Source organism: Lygodium microphyllum, chromosome 16 (genome assembly GCF_053477565.2).
Source record: "Lygodium microphyllum isolate KBCC chromosome 16, Lygodium_microphyllum_v1.1.10, whole genome shotgun sequence".
Taxonomy (NCBI): domain Eukaryota; kingdom Viridiplantae; phylum Streptophyta; class Polypodiopsida; order Schizaeales; family Lygodiaceae; genus Lygodium; species Lygodium microphyllum.
Genome location: NC_141150.1, coordinates 43,039,224 through 43,045,885, shown reverse-complemented (window position 1 = coordinate 43,045,885; position 6,662 = coordinate 43,039,224).

The following is a 6,662-nucleotide window of genomic DNA, read 5'->3' as shown; positions in this document are numbered from 1 at the left end:
CAAAAGTCATATGGATCAAGCCAAGAAGCTCAAGAAAGGCATATGAGAGTACCAGTGATGAAAGATCCAAGGCCAGACATCAATAAGACATCATGAGCATATAGGCTCTGTAGCCTCCAATTAGAGCATCCATAGACATCAACTGTATCCCAAATACAACTCTAGCAAGCCAAGAAATATCCAAGTAAGTTCCCGAAAGCCAGATACAAGCCAAGTCAAGGCACTAGTAGCAATCGGCTCCAAACAATGTAAGTAGCATGTAGTAGTGGCATAGGCCAAGCATGTCAAGACCGGTCAGACATAGGTAACATACATGCCATATGTACATCCAAGATGGAGCATCAAATGCATTCCAAAGCCGAGATCAAGTGCAAATAAAGATTCGGAACCAAAGACAAGCTTGATGTCATACCCCGAAGGTCAATACTTCATTGCATATCCCAAAGACATAGCCTGAAACCAATAGGCATAACCAAAATGGAGGTAAAATAACATGTCAACCAAGGTAGCATAAATCCCAACCAACAACGAAGTGTTCGCATCCAAATCAAGGCTCAATAGCTCTCAAATAGCATATCCGGGCATAAACCATGATGACCAAGCATCAATACATCCATCAGGACACCCGAATGTCAACAAAGAGCATTATGCATAAGCCATCCCTGATAAAACCTTGCTGTCCAAACAATGTACAACAGTAAATCCGTGCATAAATTGAGCTATGGAATCTTAAACCAAGTCCTAAAGCATCTCAAAACATTGGGCAAACATCCCCAAAGTATCTGGGCATCAAATACCAAGCCTCGGGAGCATCACATAAGCTAAGAGCATGGCATTTTCTTGCTTTAAATCAACTCAGATTTGCAAAAAATGCCGTGATTAGAATTTGGCAGATTTGACATTGCCATCACGTCCAGAGCGTGCCAAAACCCCAAGTTAGACTCTTACCTTGCCAAATCAGGTTCTGGATGCCCGAGATATGAGAAAAAATGTGATTTTTGAGCCACATCTTAAAGCAAGCACAAAAAAAACGTGAGCTGACTGTGGGGCCTACCGATTATGCTGAGGATAAGGGGGGAAATGGGGGCATACAAGGTGCCCAATGAAGCTACGGAACACATGTAAAGAGCCAATGAGGGGGGCTGGGGAGAGGCGGGAGATAAAATCTTACCTCGAGGGGAAGAAGCCATGGCTGGCATTGAAGCTCCAAGCTCTAGGTCTTCAATCCGGGCTGAGGTAATGCCTGGCCAAGCTCCATGATCAAGCTCTAATCCAAATCTCTGATACCAGTTGAAAGGTAAGAAGGATCAAAGCTTGCTCGGAAGTGAGCTATGGTGGAAAGCAAGAGCAAGAAGAGAGAGAGACACAAATGGAAACTCCAACAGTCACATTGTGTGACTGGGCCTTCCTTTATTCAAACTGTCACTAAAAGAATAAAGAATAAAGTGATGGTGATAGGCGCCCACCACTTGCAGTGTGCAGTGGCGGGTATTGTCAGTGTAGTAATACACGGGCGGCAAGGTAGAGGCACTTTTACCCCCAATAGATATTTCTTTTTAAACTTCATATTAAGCTTTAATCTTTCCAATGATCTACTCTTATTCACAAAAAAGAGAGGAACATTTTGAAGGAACCGGAGATAACATATCATTTCCATCTAGATAACAAATTGAGTGGGAAAAGCTTGAGCAAAGTAGTGCAACACATCTATTTGAGCAGCTAATACATCCTCATTAGGATTGTGTAACATTTCTCCAAGCAATGCCCCTCCCCCACAAGTGTTTTCCCTCTCTCCACATGAATGGGCCTCAAACAAACAAGAATAATGAAAAATAAAGGAAAGTTCATTTATCTCCTCCCCACTTGTCGACGCCGAACAGGTGCTGGGGGGGGGGGGGGGGAGGAGAAGTGGAAGATGACGACGATGATGAGGGGGGGAGGCCACGTTGTCATGCGATTTTTTGCCCACGGTCTAAACATACAACCTTAATCCTTTATAAATAATATTTAGTTACTTGAAGTCTAGACATACTACATAGAAACTTGCCTAGTGCAATAAGACATTATCATGAGCCTTGACAAGAAGATTGATTTTGATACTTACTCTTAACCATCCTTGTATTACTTACATGGAGTTACTACGAGTTTTGATAAACATGCTACATATGACATGATATATGTAATCATGGACAAACATATGGCTTGGATGAGGCCTTGATTACATATGTTAGTGATGAAGACAGTCTAACAACATGTCTCACAAGTTCATTGGAACGAGGAATCACTTAAGTCCATAAAGTATACTATGTTAATGAGCATATGACATTTTATATGCTTTATATGACTTATATGAAACAAAGCTTGGCAAGAAGAAGTGAAGTCATGAACAGGAAAGCAAACACAATTTTTGGCACTGATTAAGGGCGCAGGCTGAGAGAAGAGATCTACATATTCGAATCACTCTAGTGCTACTCATGGTGAAGCTTTGCAATGCAACTCAATCTTTGGGGGGTGTAAAGGAGTGGTGGAGCCTTCATTGCCAAGTAGCACTTTTAGTAGAGAATAAATAGTTTTGTGGCTGTCCAGACTATATATTTAAAGGGTAGTAGTCCATACAAGGGAGAGCTTGAAGATAAGTCTTGAAGGAGATCTAGACCTGACCTGTGTATGGCTGAGATTGAACTTCCATGGCAAGAGAGGTATTATATCTACTTTCTTGAATCTTTTAAGAGCTGATTAGGGACTGATATTGGTCTTCCAATCTTGAAAATTGTTGGGCTGAAATTCTTTTACTTGATCCATTGAATATCTTGACCCAAAGAGCTCACCCTTGCTCTTGGAAAGCTTATTGCAAGCTCCTAATGGAGGGGTGAGTCAAGAAGGCTTCTTGATTTGTCTTATCAAGCCATGTGGGGTGAACTGAAAGACCCAAAAATGTTCTTTAATGGGCTGAATTTTTGTTAAACATAGCATCTCTTGCATGATTCAAGAGGTACTTGTATTTATGAAGTAAATGAGAACGACATTGACTTACGCACTTATCTCTTAATGTGTTCTCTCCTCTCTACCAAGATGAGATCTTGGAAAGCATAAAGGCTCTGATTTGGACTATTATATGCAGCCCATTACTTTCTTTTGTGGGTTGAATCTCTATTCTGTAAGGCACTTCTAGTACGGCTCAAGATGTACATGCATTTGTGTGGATGAAAAGAAGGGGAAGTTCTTACACACCTATTGCTTGATGAAATCTCTCCTTCCTAGCAAAAAGAGAGCTTGGTAGACAATAAAACTTTGATTTTAAATTGTCATATTCAGCCCACTTCAATCTTTGGGCTGATTCTTGTCTCATCAATATTCCAAGTTTTACTCTTATGCTTTATGATGAGATTATGCTCTACTACTCTTGTAAATGGTGCATCTAAACACTCTTGCCTTGAAAGGGCATTGAAGACACTCTTTGGAAGATTATGTGCATCATCTTGGTTTATTCACGGCTGCCCAAAATAGAAAATTAATGGGCTAAAGCTTTACTTATGAACCACTTCCTTAATCTTGGTAGAGCATGGACTGTTCTTGGTTCAATCTAATCTAGGATACTCATGGGCTGAAATCTATAAACACAGAGTCTACCTCAACTCCAAACATTACAAGTACAATGGTATCTTGCTTCCTTATCATGCAAGAGAGGATTTAAAGAAGTCTTTCAGAAATTTCTTGCCACACTTTGGAATTAAACTTTTCTATCCATAATAGTCAATCCATAAGCTAAAGCTTTTAAGCAGCTACTTAATTCAAGTTACATTGATCTAGATTATGAAACTCATGAACTTTTCATGTAAACCCAACTACAGTGATGTATTCAAAGGGTGATATGGGCAGTCTCCTTCTTGTTTCTCTATCTTCATTATACTAATCAGTTGAAAAGAGAAAGTGTCTCAGAGATCTTCTTCATGCCTAGGCTGATATAAGCAAGGAAGGGCAAGACTCTTCTTTAATCAATTGAAGTTGTACTCATGTTTACAATTCATCCATCCTTGTGAAAAAAATTTTCAAGCTCTTAACCCGTTTATTCGACCATCTTATGTATCAATTTGTCTTTCCAAGTTAAGTCAAAGTAAATGGTAAGCTGAAGGTTGTGAAGCTCTTCTCGAACCTACAAACAATCGCTTGTTCCCACCTATCTCTTGAAGACACATCTCCATCTATCTTGTCTAGTTCTCTTGCCAAGCCCCTGTGGTGATCTTCAACCCTACGCATTGCGACAACGTGGCCTACCACCCCCCCTTGGCCATATCGCCAGTCTGCGGCCACTTGGAGGGTTGAGAAGCCCCGTTGCCACCAATAGGTGGTGGGTGGGGTGGGACACCACCACCACCACCACTCCACTTCCTCCCCACCTCCCCCATTATAAAATCCCCCCCCCCCCCCCCCCCCCTCCCCCCCATCATAAGGAAGGGGAATGACACACTGCATGGTAGAGAGAGAGAGAGAGAGAGAGAGAGAGAGAGAGAGAGAGAGAGAGAGAGAGAGAGAGAGAGAGAGAAAAGGTTTTAGAAGGTTCCTTTTTTTCCCCTCCTTAGAGAGTGACCACACACACTTATCCTTTCCCTCTTTATCACGAGCTTATTCCCTACCCCACGAGCTTATTTTCCCCCCAATTACCCCTCTATTTGAGCAAGAGACTGTTGAAGTTCTTGCAAGGATTGCCCCTAAAATAAAAAGAAGATCGAGAATGGCCCCCAAGTTGAGAATGTCGCATGCGAGTGGCAATCCAACAATGAGCAACAAAGCTTCGGGCGAGGGCATCACTGTCAATCCAACTACAGTACCAAACATAAGTAATATATTTACAAATTGATCGATGCTTGTTTTGATTCCTGCATGAGACATTAGGTCTTGAACTATACTACATGAGAATAGTTCATTGGAAAGGATAAACTTCGTCTCAAAGATCCTATTCTAGATAAAGAATGGAAATTGTTGTGCCATGTGATTTGGGCTAATTACTTCTGCATGGCAGAAGGAACATATAATTTCTCTTGTATGGGCAGGGGAAAAAGATTAACGTGAAGATAAGTTAAGGAACTTGTTTGTCAAAGGATTGCTTGCTCTGTATTCGTGTCTGTGTTGTAAATTACGCGAATGAACCCTATTTTCTAAAAGGCTTAATTAAAGAATCTGATTTTAAATGTCACACATAAATGTGGTAGGACCCAATTAAATAACTAAAGAATGCCTATTGAGGGAAGTGGGTGGGCGGAACCCTCGATGGGTCTGCCCTACAGTAGGGTGGTCCCAGAGAACTAGGAGGCTTCTCACAAGGTTTTACTATCGTCTGACCCTTAGAAATTGTTAGGTTAGAACCATGACTCATGCTATTTTAGGGGACCGGAATGGGACTATGCCCTACTGATAGAGAGGTTGAGTGGCGCATCCCCCTCATTTTCTATTCTCTTTGAACCAAGTGCGATATTAATCTGCTATGTTGGGTATCTCTACGTAAAGTAGAATGTGTAGAACCTGACGCTAGAACGCTAAGGAGACCTTGACCACTAGGAACCCAAAATTTAGGTCGATCCTAGTGGGTTAAACCGCGAACATTTCGTTGCAAGGTGGACTCAAGAAACCCTAGGCGACAAACCCAGTAACAATCCATGGGAGTGCTAAGCAACGATGCTTAGATTTGTCTCTCGATGGATTGCTAAAAACGTACATGGATAGCCGATAGTCAGGCATGTTATAGTTGGTATCAGAGTGAAACTTTGTAATGATACGTGATTAATTAATGTGTGATTCGTAGACATATCCTAATCAGATCACTTTGAACGAGCCGATAGAGGGCCAAGAGCGTATAAGAGATGCAGATGTCATCGAGCTAGACCTTGGTACGCTTGGTGATTCGCGGCCAATCAAATTAGGGTCCATGCTCAGTACAACAGAAAGGGAGGACTATGTGGCCTTGATCTAGGAATTCCGTGATATCTTTGCCTGGAGTTATGATGAGTTGAGGGGCATTCCTCCTAGTCTTGCTGTTCATACAATTCCGTTGAAAGAGGGCAGTCGTCCTGTACAGCAGAAAGTAAGGCGTATGCCTTTCGAATTGAGGGACGGCCTGTTTGAAGAGTTACAAAAGCTTCAAAAAGCGGGTTTGATTTTTCCTGTGCAACACACGGAATGGTGTTCGCCAGTTGTGATTAGGAAGAAGAAGAATAATCAGATCCGTTTATGTGTAGACTTTAGGGAGCTGAATAAGCACACAGTTAAGGACTACTACCCGTTGCCATTTATTGACCAGATTTTGGATCAATTAGCGGGTAGGGAGATATATTCGTTTATGGATTGCTTTGCAGGATATAACCAAATGGCAATTGCAAAAGAGGATAAGTTGAAAACAACTTTCATTACTGTATTTGGTACTTTTGCGTACCATGTGATGGCCTTTGGTTTATGCAATGCGCCTGGTTCGTGGCAACGAACAGCAGATAATACATTCGGTGACATATCAAAGGAAGGAAGAAGAAAGAATGGTGGAGGCTTGTCCGGCATGGATCGGATTGCTCCACGGGCTGGAAATGGTGATTGGTGATTGTGCTGGACATGAAGTGCTGCTGATTTCCAAATCTACAGCCATGGACATGAAACCCGAAACACGCAATTAAGCG